Below are 12,465 nucleotides of genomic sequence, written 5' to 3' on the forward strand. Positions count from 1 at the left end.
ATATAGAACCAAAAATTATTGTCAGTTCTCTAGAAATGGCTCTTTAGGTAATCGCTGGAATATTTGCTAAATATCGGTAAATTAGTTGTTGTGTGTAGTTAAGCACAAAGCTACACAATGGGCTATCTGTGCTCTGCCCACTACGGGTATCGAAACCCGGATTCTAGCGTTGTAAGTCCGTAGACATACTGCTGTGCCACTGGGGACCGGTAAATTGGAGTTAGTAAAAAACAACAACAACAAAACGTCATCGAAGAATTGGGTAAGTTATGAAAATGGTATAATCTTTTACAATAAAATAATACACCAAAATCTCTGATGGAAATTGTATTTCATATTATCATGGAAATGTGATGTGTAATATGGATTAATTTATATAATGGAAACCCCAATAAAACATTCAAAACACTGGATAAAATTATAAGCCAATACACCATGGAATCAGTTTATAACAGTGAATATTGTGTACAAATCCACAATCATATTTATAAAGATTCGTAACTGGATTATTAAATGCTCGTGAACGTTGACGTGACATATAGACTGAGTGTTCTAAGCTGCCAATTAGTCCCTGGCGTGTATTAGTTTACTCTTATATAAATGATAAGAATATAATGTAAGTTATGTTAATACGTATGTATATATATAGGGTTTCTCCAAGGCAGAATCACGTAGCAACGACCAAATATATAGATAGTTAGATGCTAAAAATGATTAAGCAACTAATATTATCTCGTTCTTAATGAAATCTAGTTGAATGATATAAAATAATCACAGTTTTATTAATAAGTGGTATAATCTATGAAGACATGTGAATATTCACGATCAATTAAAACAGTTTTTTTTTTGCGTAATATCATTTTATCATTGAAAACGTACTAGCCAGTGGCTCAGCGGTAGGTATGAGGGCTTATAACGCTAAAAATCGGGTTTCGATACTCGCGGTGAGCAGAGCACAAACAGCCCATTGTGTAGCTTTGTGCTTAACAACAAACAAACTTATTGAACGAACTTAACCACTGGTTAAATTATAATGACAGTGGGCACTTGTAGAAACCAATTGAGATAAGTTGAAATAAAAATGAAAGGGGACTCATAAGGGTTGTTTCCGATTGTTTGGGCCCCCCACAGCGGTTTGTCTGCGGACTTACTACGCTAGAATCCGGGTTTCGATACCCGTGGTGGACAGAGCACAGATAGCCAATTGTGTAGTTTTGTGCTTAATTACAAAGAATCGGATTGTTTGAATCGAAAGGGGAAGACTCATAATAGTCAAAGTTCAAATATCTTGAGTATAATTATATAATTACTAATAGTTGATTTCGTAACTTTCATACACTACTCTTTTTTGCTGAAGTTGTATTATCGTTCTTTTCCTTTTTTCTTATTTCTAATACAGTTGTTCCGATAGTCATTCGAAACTATAGCGTTCAAAAATCAATCACACAGCAAACAGAAGATCAAATAAACGATACAAACACATACAAACCGGGTTTCGATACCCATTGTGTAGCTTTGTGCGAAACTTCAAACATGCTATCAATTGAGCAGATAGCCACTGAGTATTTTGTGCAAATAGCCGAAAGTAAACGATGAAAATCTAGCCCTCTTGGGGAATAGCATACATAATTATAAATTCATGCACCGTTTGCTATAATCCCAACAAGGTTAGGAGTTGAAACTCTGACCAAAGAATTAAAAAAAGATGGATTTTCATTTTGTATTTTTGTTTAACTGCCGTCAGCATTTAGAACTTTACAAAACTAGAGCTAATATTACTGGTAAAATTCAATAAACCAAGTTATCATCGTGAACTAGTTTATTCTATTCATTATATTTGTTTATTGTAGTTTTATGACGTTATTCATATAAAATAATCTTTATACGCTGAAAGAAATTATCATTTTCAGTAATAAGTTCGTTTGTTTGTAGTTAAGCATAAAGTTACACAATAGGCTATCTGCGCTCTGTCCACCACATGTATCGAAACCCGATTTCTAGCGTTGTAAGTCCATAGACACACCGCTGTTCCACTGGGGGGGGGGGGGGCTCAATATTAAGAAACTCTGTCTTTCCAATACATAGTTATTGACAGTTTGAACAATGTCAATTGACATATTCTTTTCCATGTCTGTTACAGTCTATATTTAATAAAGTAATGTTAAGTTTGCTTTACGACTTCATTACTGGTTCATATATTTGAACATGAGTGTGTTTTTAAGTGAACTTGAATATAATATTTGTGTATATTGTATGCAGTGTGCTCTTTTTGCTAACTCTATTACACTGCGAGTCCTCATTGGTTGGTTAGCACAGGTCACGTGTCACAGGAGATAAAAGACATCACACGGACGATAAATCGATGTTAAGTTGTTTTTTTTAGTCAAATCTTTCTACCAATGTGCATTTCGCGAGTTCCGCACGCGAGCTCTTCTTTCGTACTTTTGGTAGCGCAAGGATACAGAATTCGCAGAAAAGCGTAAACACCTGAGAACATAAGACCTGACTAGCATGTGGATGCAGGGTTAAGGACATGTAAGTAAATATTCCGTGCCTTAACATCTCGAAGTTAAATATTTTATAAGATTCAGGGAAGTTAGGGCTACATTCATTAACATGATATGATATACTGGAACTTCTATAAAGTATACGTGACACACTCAAAACGCACAAACCACAGAATATTTCACAGCTTCTTTTTACATAAAAATGGAATTATGCAAAAAAAAAAAAACATTAAAAGAAAACTTCTGAAATTTATCTATTTGCTATTTACATTCGGGCTAATAATACAAATTTCTAACTCATTTGTTGTTGTTTTTCTTTCACCTTTGGGCTTCAATAACATTCTCTTTGTTTCTCAGATTGGGAGATTTGCGGTACTGCATTTTGTTCATTCTAAGTTGTATTTTTTATTTTTTACTTAAAAACATTAACTTAAAAAGCTAAACGCGGAGAATATCCTTTATGTAAAACTGCTACTGGTCGTTTAACGATGTCACTTTTTGGTTTGGTGACATAGTCTTTTTGACTATCATCGTAAATATTTAACATAGATCGTCTTGTAAAACGTGTATTTCCCAAAAGTAGAGAGATCAGAGGGATGAACACTTCTCTTTTACTTCAGTGACGCCCCTCAGTGGCACAGCGGTATGTCTGCGGGTTACAACGCTAGAAACCGGGTTTCGATACCCGTGGCGGGCAGAGCAGAGGGTAGCCCATTGTGTAGCTTTGTGCTTAATTGCAAATAAACAATACTTCAGTGATAGCCCAGTTTTTCTAATTTTGTGCGAAATTAGATTATGTATAATCAAGAAAATATCCTGAACTTTGAAAGCTTATTAAACTCAAAAGTTTTCTAAACACTTGCTGTCATCTGAATTTAAATAGAGACACACCTGGACTAAGTTAACACTTGTTTTCATCTGAATTTAAATATAGACACACCTGGACTAAGTTAACACTTGTTTTCATCTGAATTTAAATATAGACCCACCTGGACTAAGTTAACACTTGTTTTCATGGATTTCATCCCTAATCGCCTCGTTTTACAATAACCTTCTAAATAATATAAAGAATAAATGCACTAACTTATTATGGCTAGTATCCTCCAATGAGAAGTTTTTAAACTACACCTGTTCAATTTAAGGAAATGGAAAGCACATACACCAGTATGGCGAAACGAAACGTTGTTTTCAAAGTACCCTAAGATTTTAAGAAGCTTAACATTGCTCTACATAATATTTTATCCCAGACTTTAAAAAACAACAGCTTGTGATCACTTGTTATGAATCACATCTATTTAATCAGCCGAGTCACCCTTAAACGATTTGTCTTATGATAAAATGATGAAGCACCACATAATTCTTCAATACTGATAATTGGGAGATCTGAATTAGTTGAGCGTTTCTTGTAAGTATCAGAAATGTCAAGCTTATTTTATACGGTATTTTATTCACTTTGAACATGATGTCGAATGTATTACCACTGTCTTGTCCACCGAATACAATTACTATGGTAATCATCACAAGTATAGACATAACTTAGTCCAGGTGGACTATATTTCAATTCAGATGATAATCAGACCAATAGTTCCTTTAAAATTAATAGTTAGCAGTGTATTTAGTTCATATTCCTAGTCTAATCTTTCAGTGCAGCACAACACTACTTTCATAGCTGATACAGCCTGATTTTCATGATTAGGGATGAAATCCACTAACTATTAATTTTAAAGGAACTATTGGTCTGATTATCAGAGTGTATTTAGTTCATAGTCTAATCTTTCAGTGCAGCACAACACTACTTTCATAGCTGATACAGCCTGATTTTCATGATTTCTTATATTATACCATACACCTGTTTACCTCCTTTTCATAACCTTTGGGGTCTGGTGGATATTTTTCGATCTTTATTGTTAAATATGTGGGATTATATGTGCATATTTTGTAAATTTGTAGGTTTTTAAACATATTTTGGTTCTTCCTATACACTCCACAAATGGAGAAAATGGGACTACAGGTAATTTTTAATGTTCGTCACTATAATCACTTCATAGTGGGTGATTAGGGACGCTTCATAATTTTGTTAAAAGTCCTGGATCCTATGATGTTCCCATGAGATCCAGTTCGGCTAGATCATTGAGCTACAAATGGGCTACCTATCCACCAATAATATTTGTCTTCAAACCATAGCTTGAGAACTGTGAACCGTAGGTGTGTCGTTATTTGGAAAAATCCGTTCCTAATCACGTGGTTCTACAGTATATTACTAAAACGTAGGTAGATATTGAGATATATCTCCCTTTCCCACAAATATATAGTACAGTGTAGCTTTATGCACACACACACACACACACATATATGCATACTTATTAGATTAAAGGATAAATAAAAAATTGAGAAACTTAATAACGTAAACATTTAGACTCGCTAATAAATATAAAACTCACGAGTTAAAAAGCTAACTCCTTTTTTTTGTATTTTGGTTTCATAATATTTTTTCGAGTCGATATATAGGGACAAAACACTAAATGTGACGACATATATATCCTACATGGCTGTTTTACATCGAGTATATCTTTTAGTAACATCTTTTATTTGTTTGTTTCTTTACTGAATTTCTCTCATAGCTACTTGAGTACAATCTGTGCTAACTGTCCCTAATTTAGAAGCGATAATACTAGAGATAATCAACACTACCTGCTCCCTAGTGGCACAGCGGTATTTCTGCGGACTTACAACGTTAGAAACCGGGTTTAGACACCCGTGGTGGGCAGAGCACAGATAGCACATTGTATAGCTTTGTGCTTAATTACAAACAACAACACCTACTGCTAACTCTGGAGCTAATCTTTTACCAAAACTTAGATTGACCGTCACATTATAACGCCCATACAGCTGAAAGGGCGAGCATGTTCGGTGTCGGGATTTTGTGACATCACCAAGCTAAAACATTCTGTTTTACACGAAACTTGTAAATCTTTCCTGAATGATACTCATCTACGGATAGACGGTTATTTTTCTCTCTTATGTTCACTTATAAAATTATAAAGAAATGGTCAAAATATGTAGTTTTTTATCTTTGGTTGAAATAATTGGACAGATGTATTAGGTCGTTTGACAGTGATATATAAATACAGTATTTGCTGGTATATAAGACGATTCTGGATTTTTTGAGCACATTAAGTATATTTCTTTGCGGTTCAGTGTATAAAACAACCTCTATTGTCAAGCAAGTCCAAAATGTTACTTTTGTAAAGAAGTTCTTAGAAGTTATTTTTAAACTGTGCTAACCTGCGCTCTGGGGCAAACAATACAACCACAAGTGTAGTTTTTTATGCTCTTTAAACGCTACAAACAACTCAATGCAGAATAACTTAAGTCACAAACATATAATGAACAACTTTACAAAGTTTTCATCACAGTTGAACTCCTTTTCTATTACAAAAAATACTAAACTTTAAGATTTAGTGATCTACTATAAAACATGTTAACAGAATTATTGTACGTTACAGACACTAACTTTTTTGACACAATATTATTAATATTTTAGTAAGACGTATGAGATCAATACATTTCAAATACAAAATGTTTTAATCAGTTGTAACTAGCATTTGAGATAAATAACTTCTTGTTTTGAAGAATCGAGACAGGTCATACAATTACAAATATGTTATTGTAACGCAGTAAATGGCACGATGTCAACGCACTTACTCAAAAAATAAAAAAAAGCAAACAAAGGTTAAATGAACAACTGAGTTTCGGTTAAACCTTTGAATCTGTGTATAAGTCGAGGGGTAAAATCAGGCATTGTTTTAAGAGTAAATAGGTAATAACATGCAGTGTTTTTATTCGATTTTTCACTCTAGGTTTATAAAACGGGCAGCTGGAGCTAGCAGACATAGGTTTACACGGAAATATCTGAGAGTACGCTAGCATTCTCTATCTAGAGATGGCACGGACGCCCATATTAAAGCAATACAAAAGTCGTCTGGATTTTCTTATCTACAGGTATCAGAAGCTAGATATGAAGAGCTACCTGGCATAGTCGCTCTATCTCCGGTGTATATTCCGTTTTTCAGATATCTACAGCGTTCCAAAGTCGAAAAGGAGCGAACAGCCAAAACCGAGATTTCATATTTTCGTTTATCATCATCTTTCTTCAACAAGTCTAGCGCCTTCCTAGTTCTAGCAGGAACTATAATTTTATCATCATTTGACAGAGCAAAACAGTCTTCTCGATCTTTGACAACCTATTTTATTATTATTCTGTGCAAAACGTATAAAACTTTAGAATACACTCTGTAACCTAGTAACCCACGTACACCATCTTATAAAAAATTAAACAATCAAGTATTAGGAAAAAAATAGCTAAATATAAAAGCTATGTACGGCTGACTACTGGACTTGTAAAAAGGAACCATACAAGATAAGGATGGAAGTGGACATATCATTTGATTTGGCTAATGATCACATAACAGACTCAGCCGTCTCGACTTTACATAGAGAATAAAATCCATAAATCTTGACAACATAGTATCTTTCATGCTGTGTTCTTCTCGACCCAAATTATTCTTTACTACAATTCACTAATTATGAAACTTAAACTTTTATCACTGAAGGTCTTTTTGCTGTTAGCTGTATTGTGTCTCCTGCCTAGTACATTTTACTTAAACTTTTTTTTTTCAATCTGCACACTTCCTCGTTTATAGGAATTGGAATTTTCAATTCAAAATGATAATCCTCATATATAGGAATTGGGACTGTCATTACGGATTTATAACCCTCATACACAGAAATTGAAATATTCATTATAGAGTGATAATGTTTATACACGTTAATTGGAATTTTCTTTGCGGAGTGAAAATCCTCATATATAAGAATTGGAGTTTTCATTACAGAGTGATAATCCTCATATACAGAAACTGGAACTTTCATTACGGAGCGGAAAATCTTCACATATAAGAACTGGTTTGGTTGTTTTAGAGCAAAGCCACATTGGGCTATCTATTGTGTCTGCTGCGGGAAATAGAACATAGGATTTTAGCGTAATAAGTCCTTAGACTTACCGCTGTTCTACCAGAAGTCTGTAAGAATTAGAGTTTTCATTAAGGAGTGTTAACCCTCATATAAATATATATATAACAATTGAAATTTTCAACCTGAGCAGGATCGATATGCACACATGATCTAAACGACCAGATCAGAGACCCACAGGGTCCAGGTACAGCTGTCGTAATTTTGAGCTACTGACCAGAGGTAAGGCAGGAAGCCAGCAGCACCCACCGCCACAAGAGCTTTGTTCAACTTTTTAAACCGAATAATGGAACAGACTATCATTTTTATAACAATGCTAACAGATGAAACTACGGAACCCATTTATTGGCGAACTACCCTACACTCCTCGATATACCCTACACTCCTCGATTTTCAGCTTAAGACGCTGATCACTAGGTCAATCATTGGATTTTATTTTACCTTATACAGTTACAAATGTATCTTCCCGAAACAACAACAACACTAAGGTGTGAGGTTCACAAGAACCAAGTACTCTCCAGTTTGCTGATTATTTTTATATTATGTACATAATCGATAAATTTATGTGGATTACTTTACTATTTATTGTATGCACCATCTGAAAGATATTTCCATAGTGTTTAAGTCTGTGAGGTGACTTGTTTCAGGGTTTTAACATTCGTTTACAGTTCTCAAAGGTATGGGTTTATATCTTTTAGTAGTTACATTTCCTATACTTGCTATTGTGTCCGTCTCACGTTTTGGTGTTTTGATTATTCCATCAAAAGCAAAATAGTATTTGTTGTAATGTAGTTGACATTGAAAACAAATTGGAACACGGCTTACTTATTGTAGACCAGGCTTGGTAAAAGGCGCACCGCTCAAACATTTGATGTTGTATAATAATGGTATACTAGCTGGCGAACCCTTTCAGTGCTCAGGAAAGGGCTCGCGGGGATGACATACATAGAAAATTCTAATCCGAAAGCTCCCCGCCCATATAACTTTCCGGAAAATCCTAAGGGTACATGTTAGGTTTGGTGACAATCGGTCCAGCGGCCTCGCTAGTTATAACTGAAAACAATGCACGGAGAAAACATAAGGACCGTTATAGGAAGGTCAGATTCGAACACTTACTCTCACATGTCATTTCTCGGGGCTCCTAAGGGTATACGCCAGGTTTAGTGACGATCGGTACAGCGGTTCGCTAGTTATAAGCGGAGACGCTCACACAGAGATATTTTTGTCAAATAACGGTTTAGATTAAATGTGTTTCGAAAAGAAAAGTTTTGGTTGAGTGTTTCAACGCGATTTCTTCTCCAGAATGAATTTTTTGGCTCCTTGGCTATCTGGGAAACCATTTTTAAAGTGTTTACGTTATAATACTCAATCTTGAAAACATATATATGATGAACAGTGAATATTCCTATACCCACCCACCCATGCAATATCTTGAGATCGGAAAGTTAACGTTTCATTTTGAAAACAGTGCCTGCACGATACATTTAAACACAACGCGTTTCTGCTTTTTAGAACCATTCTATAGGATCAGGAAAGACAAGAAATTATATATAACGTTCATATTCACCTATATGACAATCGTCAATGTAATAATTGGACGAGTTAGCAGATGAAGATAATAATGTAAACTTGTATTTTTGTTACGGACTTACAACGCTAAAATCCGGGGCTCGATTCCCCGCGGTGGACATAGCAGACAACCCAATGTAGCTTTGATCTAAAACAGACAAAAAAAAAACTTTTCTTCCCCATCTTCTTTTGTTTTGGTTGCATCATTAAATGACTAAAGAGACAAGTAGTTGTAGATTCTAACTCAAACAGGGTTTATTCACTACTTCAACACACAAGTTACAAGCTGCACAATCTAACGAACGTGACTTCTTGATACATTTAGGAGTGATAAGTGGACTTTACACTTGAAGCTATATATTTCTTGTCCAGTTGACCGAAAATTCTAAATTCGACCTCATAAACAAACTATTAGAAAGGTAAAAACAAGCAATTCGCTTCGCGCTCAGAAGAAGAAGAAAAAGGTTTAACCGTGACTGAGAAAACTGATAAAGATTGTATTACAATGTGGTGTGTTTGAGAGTATGAGGAAAGAAGGGTTGTTTTATTTATTCCAGCGCAAAGCCACATAATGGGCTATCCGTGCTCTGTCCACCACGGGTGATCAAACCCCGGATATTAGCGTTGTAAATCCATAAACTCACCGAGAGTCAAAGGTTAAAAACAATAAATATTTGGAGCCTTTAAGCCTTTTTTAAGAATTATAGTACCAAGACTCAAGTATAATTTTTTGTTTGTTCCCTGGTGGGTCAGCAATAGCTTTACGAACCTTACAACGCTAAAATCCAGGGTTCGAATGTCAGTGGTGGATAGAGCACAGATAGCCTATTACGCAACTTTGCGCTAAATCAAACAAACTTACAACTTTTTCAATAGTGGAATGTCAAGTTTAGATAATTTGTTCTGTAATGTCATTGTACATTTTCTTTCTTTATTTTAGAATAATAGTTTGTTAAACGTAACAGTAATTGTCAGAAAAACCCTGAGCTGTATATTTACCTAAGAAACTAAACCACCAGTATATCTACTTTAGTTTGGGTTTTGTTTGTTGTGGAGCTCAAAGCTACATAATCTGTGCTTTGCCCGTAGCGTTATAAGCCCTCAGACTTGCAACTGAGTCACCAAGGGGCTTTAGTTTGGGTAAAAAAGCTCATCTTCTATATACATTGAAGATTAATGGAAGTTTGTATAAAACGTGTTATTAATAATACATTAGACTATCAGACTGTTAGAGATAAGAAAAACTACACTGAGAAAAAGGATAGAAAACGAACTTATATTCTTGTGATATATATTAAATATCTATAGCGTCTAATTTCCTTTTTTTTCTGCCAACGTTTTATTGAGTTTGGCTGTGTTCTATGCTCGTATAATTGTACGTAATATAATTAAAAAAGAAACAAACGTTCAAACTGTCGAAATGACTTTTGATGTTTTAAACCAACACGAAACATGTTACAATGCAGACATGGCGTTGCTTACAAAGTTAATTATATTATAATTCATGAATTAATGAAGAGCATGTGACTCGATGACGCAACAGTTCCTTGCACAACTCGTACAGTGCACGTCTTATACCTTCAGGCAGCATAACTTGCAGAAAAGTAAAACCAATATATTTTACAGACTCGATTCAACCCGCATCTGAGATTTGTAATTTAAACACACAGCTACACAATGGGTTATCTGTGCTGTTACCACCACGAGTATCGAAAACCTATATTTAGCGTTATAAGCCCACACACTAACCGCTGAGTCACTGGGAAGCAACACCTGTTGAAAGTATCTGTTGTGTTCACCCTCTTTGTTTTTTTGAGGGACTGTGCGTGGCCTAGTAGTTAACACGCCCGGACTGTAAATCCGAGGATACATGATAAGCGACGCATTGCCGCAAACACGTACTCCGCACAACGGGGCGGCGGGTGAGTTACGAGTGCCAGTCAAATCTCTCTAGCTCTCCAGTGGCACAGCGGTGTGTCTGTGGACTTACAACGCTAGAATCCGGGTTTCGATACCCGTGGTGGGCAGAGCACAGATAGCCCCTTGTTTAGCTTTGTGCTTAACTATAAACAAACTAGAGTAGTTCAACAGTTGGGGATAGGTACTGTTGACTAGTAGCTGCCTTCCCTCTAGTATGTCAGATGAAAATTAGGGACCGTTATGTTATACTACCCTTTGTGCAACTTTGAGCGAAATTCTGAAACAATGCAAAATAGTTGTGTGTTATTCTAAATCACATTTAATGTGGAAAATTAGTTAATAACTTAATCTTTGATATTTCTCCCTTTTTTCTTTCTGTTCTTATGAATACATTAGAAATGATTAAGAAAACAAACTAAAAACGACGAAACTTAAGCGACACAAGTTCTTTCTTAATAAAAACTGGTTTATTCCTTCCGAATACAACTTTACAGATACACTCAACTTCAACAATCGCGCTAAACAAACGCTATTAACGACGAACGTGCTCAATAATACTTCTGACTGCAGATCAGTTACTCACTATCTACGCACACATTACCTTCCCCTCTTTTATATACCAGCCTACCCTATATCTAGTAAGAACTAGAACATTCGCCAAAGTACATGATAGTTCTAGAAACGTTGCGTCACAGTAGTCGAAGTTAGAATGCAGCAGAAATTATGAGTTTCTCCTTAAATCCCCGAACCATCAAAACATGCTCGCTCTTTCAGCCGTGAAGGCATTATAATGTGACGGTCAATCCCACTATTCGATAGTAAAAGAGTAGCCCAAGAGTTGGCGGTGAGTGGTGATGACTAGCTGCCTTCCTTCTAGTCTTACACTGCTAAATTAGGGACAGCTAGCGCAGATAGCCCTCGTGTAGCTTTGCTCGAAATTCAAAACAAACAGTATTGTTACGTCTCCGTTTGTTAATTGATTTTCAGTAACTTCGTTCTATGACAAGACAAATTAACAGTCACACAGATTTTTTACCACGCCTTAACTAGTTGGTGGCTAACACTGAAGAAAGTGTATATTCCACTTTTTCACAGACAGGGAGCAGACGATTGATAATGAAAGTTGCCTAAATCGAAGTTGTTTCACTGTTGGAACCATATTCTTCACGACCTGAAATTTTGGATTTCTAAATACGGAAGGACAAGAAAGGATAATAAAGTGTATAGATAATGAAACTAAAAATGTACATGGTGTTTAAATTTAAGTGGAGCCTTCTTACATTTGTTGATTATTTTGAAGCACACTTAGAAAAGACCATCACAGAACATTCTTGTTTATGGGTTTTAGAAGAACATTGGTTGTACTCTTTTACATCAGTAATTACAATAAACTGTGCAGAAACGTTCAACAGTGTCCTGAAATGTATGAATAAACATAAGG

At 35.4% G+C, this 12,465-nt stretch overlaps 1 protein-coding gene across 2 annotated transcripts in view; it reads left to right on the plus strand.

Moving 5' to 3' along the window:
* Positions 1 to 2,395: 2,395 nt before the first annotated feature.
* The window catches only part of LOC106461792 (synaptotagmin-1-like), a 91,066-nt gene continuing 80,996 nt past the window's right edge, over positions 2,396 to 12,465 (plus strand). For both annotated transcript variants that reach the window (XM_013921648.2, XM_022388863.1), the window contains exon 1: positions 2,396 to 2,535. The gene's annotated coding sequence lies outside the window, so the exon portion shown is untranslated. The remainder of the gene's footprint in view (positions 2,536 to 12,465) is intronic.

The sequence above is a fragment of the Limulus polyphemus genome, unplaced genomic scaffold (genome assembly GCF_000517525.1).
Source record: "Limulus polyphemus unplaced genomic scaffold, Limulus_polyphemus-2.1.2 Scaffold1032, whole genome shotgun sequence".
In the NCBI taxonomy this organism is placed as follows: domain Eukaryota; kingdom Metazoa; phylum Arthropoda; class Merostomata; order Xiphosura; family Limulidae; genus Limulus; species Limulus polyphemus.